The sequence below is a fragment of the Lithobates pipiens genome, unplaced genomic scaffold (genome assembly GCF_037356315.1).
Source record: "Lithobates pipiens isolate NorthernLeopardFrog02 unplaced genomic scaffold, aLitPip1_a1.2 Scaffold_11, whole genome shotgun sequence".
Classification (NCBI taxonomy): domain Eukaryota; kingdom Metazoa; phylum Chordata; class Amphibia; order Anura; family Ranidae; genus Lithobates; species Lithobates pipiens.
The window spans coordinates 19,355,261-19,367,917 of record NW_027507696.1 but is presented as its reverse complement, the minus strand read 5'-3'; the positions used below and the strand labels follow the sequence as shown (position 1 = coordinate 19,367,917).

Sequence of the window (12,657 nt, the reverse complement as noted above, 5' to 3'; positions counted from 1 at the left end):
TTGGAGCGGTGAAGGAGCGGTGTGTTTACCGCTTCTCCACCGCTGCTTCCCATTGAAATCAATGTGGCAGTGCTGTAATATTATAATTATAATATATAATATTGCGGCGTATTGCCGGCGGTTTTAACCCTTTCTCGGCCGCTAGCGGGGGTAAAAGCGTCCCGCTAGTGGCCGAAATGCGCCGCAAATCCAACGGTAAAACGCCGCTAAAAATAGCGGTGTTTTACCGCCGACGCTATGGGCGGCGTGTTGTGAAAGGGGTCTTAGATTTTGTCATCGGAATGTCCAACCGTGTGTACAGGGCTTTACAGGATTCACAGGTCTTGCTTTCTGAACTACAGAAGTGATTATTGGAGGAGTTTCAGGAGGCAGAGTTGGTACAGGTGTCCTGACAAAATGGGCAACTCGGCAGAAAATCTAACGTCACTTCCGCTTTCTTTAACCACTTGCTTACTGGGCACTTAAACCCCCCTCAGTCCCAGACCAATTTTCAGCTTTCAGCGCTGATGCATTTTGAATGACAATTGCGCGGGCATACAACACTGTACCCAAATTAAATTTTTATCATTTTTTTCCCACAAATAGAGCTTTCTTTTGGTGGTATTTAATCACAGCTGGGAGTTTTATTTTTTGCTAAACAAACAAAAAAAGATGCAAAAAAAAAAAAATCATGTTTAATAGTTTGTTATAAAATTTTGCAAACAGGTCATTTTTCTCCTTCATTGAAGTGCGCTGATGAGGCGGCACTGATAGGCTGCACTGGTGGGCACTGATAGGCTGCATTGGTGGGCACTGATAGGCTGCATTGGTGGGCACTGATAGGCTGCACTGGTGGGCACTGATAGGCATAGTTAAGGCGGCACTAATAGGCACAGATAAGGTGGCACCGATGGGCACAGATAAGGCGGCACTGATGGGCAAAGACGGGCACAGATAAGATGGCACGGATGGGTGGCACAGATGGGTGGCACTAAGGGGCACTGATAGGTACCACTGATAGATGGGACTGATGGGCACTGATAGGTGGCTCTGATAGGTGGCACTGCTGGGCACTGATGGGCGGCACTGCTGGGCACTGATGGGCACTGATGGGCGGCACTGCTGGGCACGGATATGTGGCACTGGGGTGCAGCACCTTTGTTGAGGCAGATTGTGGGCACTGCTGGGTGGTACTGTGGGCACTGCTGGGTGGCACTGTGGGCACTGCTGGGTGGCACTATGGGCACTGCTGGGTGGCACTGACAGGGGGGACACATTTTTTATTAATGTGGCAAAGCAGGGGGCAGGTGGGCACTGGCAGGGCTGGCCGTGATCGGGACTGATGTCCCGATCACGGCCGCCGGTGATCGGCTTTTTTTTTCTCCTCACGCTGTCAGCGCGAGGAGGAATAATAGGCGATTACCGGCTCTGTTATATCACATGATCAGCTGTCATTGGCTGACAGCTGATCACGTAATAAGGGGTCGGGATCGACCCCTTGCACGGATCGGTGATCAGGCGAGTCTCGTACACTCGCCGATCACAGAGCGTGCCGCGCTCGCCCCTCAGGGGGCGCGCAGGCCGCTCGTGCACGGGACTACGTCAATAGACATAGTCCCAGTAAAGGAGATCCGCGCTGTAGCCGTCATTCGGCTATACCGTGGGTCTCAAGTGGTTAAACCATCATTAAGCCTAAGTTCACATTGGAGTGATTTGTCATGGGATTTGAGAGATCATATTGCATGACAAGTTGCAGCCTATTGACGGTAATAGCACTGTTCCAATCGGTGCGACACCTATTTGCAAAGGTAGTTCCGGCACTACTTTTGCCGATTTCAGGTGCGACTTCAATAGACATCTGTGTATGAATCCACACAGATGTCTATCAAGTAGCGCCTGAAATCGCGCTGACCTTGCTACTTTGAAATCGCACGACTTCAAGTGAAGTCATGCAATTTCAAAGTAGCATCAATGTGAACCAAGGCTTATTGCTGATTTGGACAAATTGGTGTTTGGACACAACATCGGCAAACGAATACAGTCTGGTACAGGAAGATTTTGCTGTTTTCACAGCACAGCAGCTAACGAGGATAAAGTTGTTGCTGCCTCGGAGGTGGACATTTTCTTGGTTAGTTTCAGAGCAGAGTAACAATCTCCGCTCATAATATCATGCACCGGACTCTATTCGGTTGCTGGTGGTGTTATGTCCAAACAGCAATTTGTCAAAATAAACAGCAATTCGTCAAAATCTGAAATTCATGATGGTTTAAAGAAAACGAAAGCGAGGCAGGTTGCTTATTCTGCCAGATTCGGCATTATGTCAGAACACAGGAACCACTGCTTGTGGGCAGAAAGGTACTATGGGATATGTGCTCCTTAGAAATTGAAAGAAAACCGCAGAGGAGAAGCTGCAACAAGTGAATGCTGTGGCCGTAGATTTCCTTTAACCACTTCAGCTCCGGACCAATAAACACCTTAAGGACCAGAGGTCTTTTTGCAATTTCGCACTGCGCTGCTTTAACTGGTAATTGCGCGGTCATGCAATATTGCACCCAAACGAAATTTGCGTCCTTTTCTTCCCACAAATAGAGCTTTCTTTTGATGGTATTTGATTGCCTCTGCGATTTTTTTTTTTTGCGATATAAATGGAAAAAGAGCGAAAATTTTGAAAAAAAAAGATATTTTCTTCTTTTTGTTATAAGAAAAATCGAATAAACTAAATTTTAGTCATACATTGAGGGCAAAATTTATTCAGCCACATGTCTTTAGTAAAAAAAATGTCAATAAGCGTATATTTTTTGGTTTGCGCAAAAGTTATAGCGTCTACAAACTAGAGTACATTTTCTGGAATTTACACAGCTTTTAATTTATGACTGCCGATCTCATTTCTTGAGGTGCTAAAATGGCAGGGCAGTACAAATCCCCCCCAAATGACCCCATTTTGGAAAGTAGACACCCCAAGGAAATTGCTGATGGGTATGTTGAGCCCATTGAATATTTATTTTTTTTGTCCTAAGGGATTGAATAATGACAAAAAAAAAAAATTTTTTTACAAAAAGTTGTCACTAAATGATATATTGCTCACACATGCCATGGTTATATGTGGAATTGCACCCCAAAATATATTCCGCTATTTCTCCCGAGTATGGGGATACCACATGTGTGGGACTTTTTGGGAGTCTAGTCGCGCACGGCACCCCGAAAACCAATCACCACCTTTAGGATTTCTAAGGGTGCAAATTTTTGATTTAACTCCTCACTACCTATCACAGTTTCGAAGGCCATAAAATGCCAAAATAGCACAAAACCCCCCAAAATGACCCCATTTTGGAAAGTAGACACCCCAAGCTATTTACTGAGAGGCATGTTGAGTCCATGGAATATTTTATATTTTGCCACAAGTTGCGGGAATATTACAAACTTTTTTTTTTTTTGCACCAAGTTGTCACTAAATGATATATTGCTCACACATGCTATGGGCATATGTGAAATGACACCCCAAAATACATTCTGCTGCTTCTCCCGAGTACGGGGATACCACATGTGTGGGACTTTTTGGGAGTCTAGTCGCGCACGGCACCCCGAAAACCAATCACCACCTTCAGGATTTCTAAGGGTGCAAATTTTTGATTTAACTCCTCACTACCTATCACAGTTTCGAAGGCCCTAAAATGCCAAAATAGCACAAAACCCCCCCAAATGACCCCATTTTGGAAAGTAGACACCCCAAGCTATTTACTGAGAGGCATGTTGAGTCCATGAAATATTTTATATTTTGCCAAAAGTTGCGGGAATATTACAAACTTTTTTTTTTTTGCACAAAGTTGTCACTAAATGATATATTGCTCACACATGCTATGGGCAGAAGTCAAATTACACCCCAAAATAAATTCTGCTGCTTCTCCCGAGTACGGGGATACCACATGTGGGGGACTTTTTGGGAGCCTAGCCACGTACGGGACCCCGAAAACCAAGCACTGCCTTCCGGATTTGAATATAAAATGCTATAAAAAACAAACTAACCAGAGTCACCCGTAACACTTATACGGTGATCAGTGGTGAAAGGGTTAACTAGGGGCAATCAGGGGGTTCAAATTTTTATTAGGTAGTATATGGGGGTCCCTGGCGCTATATAAAAACCTGACGGGGAACCTAAATAACTAACTGGCTAACCAGCGTCACCAGTGACACTTATACTGTGATCGCTGGTGAAAGGGGGTGAAAGGGTTAACTAGCAGCAATCAGGGGGTTAAAACCATTATTGGGTAGTATATCGGGGTACCTAGCGCTATAAAAACCTGGCAGTGAACCTAAAAAAATAACTAGCTACCTAGCGACACTAGCGACACTGATGCAGCGTTCAGAAAAATTATCGCTTAGTGACACTGGCAAAAGGGGGTGAAAGGGTTAACTAGCGGAAATCAGGGGGTTAAAACCATTATTGGGTAGTATATCGGGGTACCTAGCGCTATAAAAACCTGGCGGTGAACCTAAAAAAATAACTAGCTACCTAGCGACTGTAGCGACACTAATGCAGCGATCAGAAAAACGATCGCTTAGTGACACTGGCAAAGGGGGGTGAAAGGGTTAACTAGCGGCAATCAGGGGGTTAAAACCATTATTGGGTAGTATATCGGGGTACCTAGCGCTATAAAAACCTGGCGGTGAACCTAAAAAAATAACTAGCTACCTAGCGACTGTAGCGACACTAATGCAGCGATCAGAAAAACGATCGCTTAGTGATACTGGCAAAAGGGGGTGAAAGGGTTAACTAGCGGCAATCAGGGGGTTAAAACCATTATTGGGTAGTATATCGGGGTACCTAGCGATATAAAAACCTGGCGGTGAACCTAAAAAAATAACTAGCTACCTAGCGACACATGCAGCGATCAGAAAAATGATCGCTTAGTGACACTGGCAAAAGGGGGTGAAAGGGTTAACTCTAGGGGCAATCAGGGGGTTAAATCTTTATTGGGGGGTGATAGGGGCTACCCTGGACCTAACACTAACTGTCCTGACAGTTTTTACTGTCACAACTGACACTGAATGCATTGATCAGTAAAGAAATGATCAATGCAATCAGTGACACTGTGACTGGGGGGGGAGGGGGGGCGGGGGGCGATCGGGGGGGATCGGGGGGGGGGTTTGTGTGCCTGTGTGTACCTACATGTCAGTGTAGTGTTGGTGCACACTTACTTTTAGTCTTCTCCTCGTAGTCCGGTCAAAAAGACCGCCCCGAGGAGAATGACATCACTTCCTCCTTCCTGTGTAAACAATACACAGGGGAGGAAGCTTCTCATTGGCCAGGAGCGATCCAGAGGGGGTGGCCGAAAACCAACGGCCATCCCCTCATCACGGAGCGCTCCTGGACCGAATCGGACCGCCGTAAACAGCGGGAGGGGGTCCGATCGGACCCCCCACCCGCTGGAAGGCAATCACGTAGATGTACGTGATTGTGCCTGCCTGTGCCATTGTGCTGACGTACAATGGCAATACGGCGGTCCTGAAGTGGTTAAAGTGTTATTAAACCCAGGACCTGTATTCACTATATCTGGTGTCCCACAGTACATGGAAATGCAATTATTTTAGTAAATATAAACTGCTAAATACCTTTTATCACCAGCAGTATATATAGCAATCTTATGACTTCTATCAGTGTCCGGCAGCACTGATTAAAGCTTGTAGGAGGAGTTTTCATTCTATTCTGACTGTCCTATGAGGCTGCAGGACCCTTAACTTTCTGTTTGGACAGTGCAAATTGGCCCTGTGCTGATAACATGCACCCTCCCCAAAAATAAAACTCTCTAGCAATACACACCAAACTGAGAATGTGCAGAGTGCCTCCAAGGGCTCTGTCCTATCAGCAGATGGATTGAGGACAGTAAAAGATGGGGAGGATCAGAGAAGACAAATGAAACTGCCTTTTTACACAATGCACAGGATTAACCCCTAGGGTTCCACAGTGAGTATAACAAGCATGCTTTACTGCTTATAAAGACAAATTTTACTGTTGTGGGTTTAGTAACACTTTAAGTGTCCCCTGAGAGACACTGACTATGGTCTCTTAGTCAAAATTCTTATAACTTTTAGTAGCTATTCCCTGTATTCATACATGTAACATTGCTACAGTGTTTAATATTACATATAGTTTCATATTTCTGATTTTGTTTACATTTTTAAAATTACAGCTCAAGCCCCAAGAGAAGATATATTTCAGAAACCCTAAAGAAACAGCACTGAAATACTTTAACAATATTGCACAGGTCGGTGTATTAAGGTGCATCTATCATATCTACCAAAGTGTATGAATTAACATATTTTTGGAGATATGCAGATACCTTGTAGTGCCAACAAGTACTTTTTGTCTTCATATCAGTTCCTTTATACCTAGGGGTGACTTTGGCTCAGAGGCTAAGACTGTATAAAGGGCCCTACTTTCCACTCAAGTCAAAATTAAGCCAGTCCCTTTTCAGTGCTAAGCTCCACAATTAGCTGTCAAAAGCCAAAGCATGCAATGACTACTGAGGTTCTGCAATTTATCATAAATACAAAAATAACACAGTGAAAAGATAATTCAATGTGAAAAAAAGCAGCACCACAAATGTGAGATATTACCACAAAACAAGAAACAAAATAAAGGTGTGTTGTGCAACAGTGATTGATATTAAAAATACTGAAAAAAAATTATAACTAAATAAACAGTCCAGAAAAATTAGTCTCTCAAATGGACTATAATGGTCAAATGGCAAACTCCATTATTCAACTGTGGATAAGGTTATACAATCCCTTCACCAAGTGAACACGTCACCACCACAATAGGTTGGACTCTTACCAGAGAGCCTGGACCCCTTTATTAGGAAGGGGCAAACAGGCTTATTGAATATGTCCCGGTAGGGGTCATCTGCAGGGGATGCACAAAGGAACCACGTCAGGAACAGCTCCAGAGTATCCAGGGGACTCACCCAAATGATGATCGTGTAGTCACATCCAAATAAAACATAAAAAGCTGGATAGTGTAAAACCTCTTAAAGAGGAAGTAAACCCTTCCAAACAACTTGGACCTACAGGTAAGCCTAGATTAAGGCTTACCTGTAGGTCCAAGCAATATCTCCTAAACCTATATGGTTTAGGAGATATTTGCCCGAAAATGGGCACCGCTGTCTACGGCGCATGCGCCGTAGACAGCGGCGCGCAGGCGCACTAAATGCGGCAAATCCATGAATGGATTTGCCAAATTTGTCGACTCCCGTGCGCATGCGCGGGAGTGACGTCATCGCGGCTTCGCCGAGTGGCAGCGGCGGAGCTGCGAGACGCGACTCCCGTGCGCATGCGCGGGAGTGACGTCATCGCGGCTTCGCCGCTGTGATTCGTCGGAGCTGCGAGACGCCACCAGCAACATGGATGCGGCGGACTACAGGGATCAGCGGCGACTTCGCTGGCTCCTGTGTCAGGTAAGTGACACATAATGAGCTACTATGCGATGCATAGTAGTCCATTATGCTTTACCTTTGCAGGGAAAAAAAGAGGAAGTAAACCCATCAGGGTTTACTTCCTCTTTAAGGGTTGCATTTAATATAAAGTATTGCACTTACACATATCCATAGTAAAAACAGCATTGCATGGCAAAAAGGGAAGGCGGCCGCCACAGAACATCCAGACATGTAAAATGCACGATAACAGTAACATACAGCTCAGCCCGACGGGTTTCATTGACAAAAAGACTTCTTCCAGGAAATGTCTGATCACCGTTTGGGTTGAGTCCCCTGGATGCTCTGGAGCTGTTCCTGACGTGGTTCCTTTGTGCATCCCCTGCTGATGACCCCTACCGGGACATATTCATCAAGCCTGTTTGACCCTTCATAATAAAGGGTCCAGGCTCTCTGGTAAGGGTCCAACCTATTGTGGCGGCGGCATGTTCACTTGGTGAAGGGGTTGGATAACCTTATCCAAAGTGGATTAACCACTTCAGCTCCGGACCAATAAACACCTTAAGGACCAGAGGTCTTTTTGCAATTTCGCACTGCGCTGCTTTAACTGGTAATTGCGCGGTCATGCAATATTGCACCCAAACGAAATTTGCGTCCTTTTCTTCCCACAAATAGAGCTTTCTTTTGATGGTATTTGATTGCCTCTGCGATTTTTTTTTTTTTGCGATATAAATGGAAAAAGAGCGAAAATTTTGAAAAAAAAAGATATTTTCTTCTTTTTGTTATAAGAAAAATCGAATAAACTAAATTTTAGTCATACATTGAGGGCAAAATTTATTCAGCCACATGTCTTTAGTAAAAAAAATGTCAATAAGCGTATATTTTTTGGTTTGCGCAAAAGTTATAGCGTCTACAAACTAGAGTACATTTTCTGGAATTTACACAGCTTTTAATTTATGACTGCCGATCTCATTTCTTGAGGTGCTAAAATGGCAGGGCAGTACAAATCCCCCCCAAATGACCCCATTTTGGAAAGTAGACACCCCAAGGAAATTGCTGATGGGTATGTTGAGCCCATTGAATATTTATTTTTTTTGTCCTAAGGGATTGAATAATGACAAAAAAAAAAAATTTTTTTACAAAAAGTTGTCACTAAATGATATATTGCTCACACATGCCATGGTTATATGTGGAATTGCACCCCAAAATATATTCCGCTACTTCTCCCGAGTATGGGGATACCACATGTGTGGGACTTTTTGGGAGTCTAGTCGCGCACGGCACCCCGAAAACCAATCACCACCTTCAGGATTTCTAAGGGTGCAAATTTTTGATTTAACTCCTCACTACCTATCATAGTTTCGAAGGCCATAAAATGCCAAAATAGCACAAAACCCCCCAAAATGACCCCATTTTGGAAAGTAGACACCCCAAGCTATTTACTGAGAGGCATGTTGAGTCCATGGAATATTTTATATTTTGCCACAAGTTGCGGGAATATTACAAACTTTTTTTTTTTTGCACCAAGTTGTCACTAAATGATATATTGCTCACACATGCTATGGGCATATGTGAAATGACACCCCAAAATACATTCTGCTGCTTCTCCTGAGTACGGGGATACCACATATGTGGGACTTTTTGGGAGTCTAGTCGCGCACGGCACCCCGAAAACCAATCACCACCTTCAGGATTTGTAAGGGTGCAAATTTTTGATTTAACTCCTCACTACCTATCACAGTTTCGAAGGCCATAAAATGCCAAAATAGCACAAAACCCCCCCAAATGACCCCATTTTGGAAAGTAGACACCCCAAGCTATTTACTGAGAGGCATGTTGAGTCCATGGAATATTTTATATTTTGCCAAAAGTTGCGGGAATATTACAAACTTTTTTTTTTTTGCACAAAGTTGTCACTAAATGATATATTGCTCACACATGCTATGGGCAGAAGTCAAATTACACCCCAAAATAAATTCTGCTGCTTCTCCTGAGTACGGGGATACCACATGTGGGGGACTTTTTGGGAGCCTAGCCACGTACGGGACCCCGAAAACCAAGCACTGCCTTCCGGATTTGAATATAAAATGCTACCAAAAAACCTGTTAGCGATGGCAGGGATCAGGCCTGACTCTGCGATCGCTGCAGTTATGTGTTTAGTGTTTTGTAAGTGACAGTGATCGATCGATACTGCACTTGGGTGGGCTGGGCAGAGGGGCAAAACGCAGGTGCTAGCAGGTATTTGGGCTGATCCCGCTAACAATGCGTTTTTTTGGAACCCTAAACTGCTGGGGACGCTAGTATAGATCTGATCAGATCAGATATTGATCTGTTCAGATTCTATCCCACTACGGGAGGTGTATGCTTTGCGTGTGGGTGTTAGCGGTACTGGCACTAACCTAGCGCTGCCTGGGGCGACGCAGACCCTGATCCTAAAACCTAATTGATATCACCCGCCGGGTGATCAGGGGGTTAAACCTTTATTGGGTAATAAATGGTGGGTGCCCTGATGCTATAAAAAACAAACTAACCAGAGTCACCCGTAACACTTATACGGTGATCAGTGGTGAAAGGGTTAACTAGGGGCAATCAGGGGGTTCAAATTTTTATTAGGTAGTATATGGGGGTCCCTGGCGCTATATAAAAACCTGACGGGGAACCTAAATAACTAACTGGCTAACCAGCGTCACCAGTGACACTTATACTGTGATCGCTGGTGAAAGGGGGTGAAAGGGTTAACTAGCAGCAATCAGGGGGTTAAAACCATTATTGGGTAGTATATCGGGGTACCTAGCGCTATAAAAACCTGGCGGTGAACCTAAAAAAATAACTAGCTACCTAGCGACACTAGCGACACTGATGCAGCGTTCAGAAAAATTATCGCTTAGTGACACTGGCAAAAGGGGGTGAAAGGGTTAACTAGCGGAAATCAGGGGGTTAAAACCATTATTGGGTAGTATATCGGGGTACCTAGCGCTATAAAAACCTGGCGGTGAACCTAAAAAAATAACTAGCTACCTAGCGACTGTAGCGACACTAATGCAGCGATCAGAAAAACGATCGCTTAGTGACACTGGCAAAAGGGGGTGAAAGGGTTAACTAGTGGCAATCAGGGGGTTAAAACCATTATTGGGTAGTATATCGGGGTACCTAGCGATATAAAAACCTGGCGGTGAACCTAAAAAAATAACTAGCTACCTAGCGACACATGCAGCGATCAGAAAAATGATCGCTTAGTGACACTGGCAAAAGGGGGTGAAAGGGTTAACTAGCGGCAATCAGGGGGTTAAAACCATTATTGGGTAGTATATCGGGGTACCTAGCGCTATAAAAACCTGGCGGTGAACCTAAAAAAATAACTAGCTACCTAGCGACTGTAGCGACACTAATGCAGCGATCAGAAAAACGATCGCTTAGTGACACCGGCAAAAGGGGGTGAAAGGGTTAACTAGCGGCAATCAGGGGGTTAAAACCATTATTGGGTAGTATATCGGGGTACCTAGCGATATAAAAACCTGGCGGTGAACCTAAAAAAATAACTAGCTACCTAGCGACACATGCAGCGATCAGAAAAATGATCGCTTAGTGACACTGGCAAAAGGGGGTGAAAGGGTTAACTCTAGGGGCAATCAGGGGGTTAAATCTTTATTGGGGGGTGATAGGGGGCTACCCTGGACCTAACACTAACTGTCCTGACAGTTTTTACTGTCACAACTGACACTGAATGCATTGATCAGTAAAGAAATGATCAATGCAATCAGTGACACTGTGACTGGGGGGGGAGGGGGGGCGGGGGGCGATCGGGGGGGGGTTTGTGTGCCTGTGTGTACCTACATGTCAGTGTAGTGTTGGTGCACACTTACTATTAGTCTTCTCCTCGTAGTCCGGTCAAAAAGACCGCCCCGAGGAGAATGACATCACTTCCTCCTTCCTGTGTAAACAATACACAGTGGGAGGAAGCTTCTCATTGGCCAGGAGCGATCCAGAGGGGGTGGCCGAAAACGAACGGCCATCCCCTCATCATGGAGCGCTCCTGGAGCGAACCGGACCGCCGTAACCAGCGGGAGGGGGTCCGATCGGATCCCCCACCCGCTGGAAGGCAATCACGTACATCTACGTGATTGTGCCTGCCTGTGCCATTGTGTTGACGTACATTGGCAATACGGCGGTCCTGAAGTGGTTAATGGAGTTTGCCATTTGAACATTATGATCCATTTGAAAGCCTGATTTTTCTGGACTGTTTATTTATTCATAATTTTTTTTTCAGTATCTGGAATTGACAGGTGAATGCAAAAGGTGGGATGTAGTCCCAGAAGGGACAAAGGTTTAATTTCTATTTGGAGAGAAATAGAGGCCTTATACCTGGGCTTAGGGCCCTGAATACTCCACAGGAACTTGGTACCTGAAAGATACCATAAACATTAATTTATTAAAATTAAAAAGCAGTGTCTAAACCTCTGCTAAATCTTAGCATGTGTTTTGTTATCTTTCAAAATTTGGTGTATTGACGTTATTTCTAAATCCCTTAACATTCCTGTCAGCTGTGATCTGGTCCGCGGGCTAGTGTTTTGGGTCTGCGGGCCACATCTCTGTGTATGCTAAGACTCTTTCCATTCAAAAAGCCTCTCACAGACCTTCAGACACAGTGCTGTCAAAGTCAGTGGAGGAGTGAACAGAGGTCTATATCATTTATTTTATATTAGAAATAAATTTTATTGAACAAACTTAGTCAAATTCCAGAACATCTGTGTTACAATAGCAAAATACAGCAAACAGTGCTCCACTCAGACATGCAATTGGACAAATTATACAGCTGTAATGTACAATCAGAAACCTGCTGGGGTACACAACCTAGTAAACGATCTATTATAAGAAATCCATATCATAGTACTAGAGAAAACAAAATATTCAATTATCCATGAAATACAGTGAAGATTAGACAGCTGACCTAGGAAACTCGGCCTTAGCCCAACAGGTGATGCATAACCAGCTCCACCAGGGCTAGGTCATGTATAGCCAGCCAACCATCCCATACTCTGTCAAATTTGACAGGACAGCCTCTATGTTAATAAATGACTTTTCTTATTGTACATCACGGGACACAGTGCCATATTAGTTACTATGTGGGTTATAGGCCACAATTAAAAAGTGCACTCCCTATATAACCCCTCTCACTGGTGGGAGTATCTCAGTTTTTTCGCCAGTGTCAAAGGTGGAGCAATCCTTGCTGGGGCTAGCCATGCTGACTGGA

General features: G+C 44.4%; 1 protein-coding gene across 1 annotated transcript in view; it reads left to right on the top strand.

The window, feature by feature from the left end:
* The window catches only part of RNF212B (ring finger protein 212B), a 198,259-nt gene that overhangs the window by 42,233 nt on the left and 143,369 nt on the right, over window positions 1–12,657 (top strand). The window contains exon 3 of the mRNA XM_077469396.1: window positions 6,168–6,242. The gene's annotated coding sequence lies outside the window, so the exon portion shown is untranslated. The remainder of the gene's footprint in view (window positions 1–6,167; window positions 6,243–12,657) is intronic.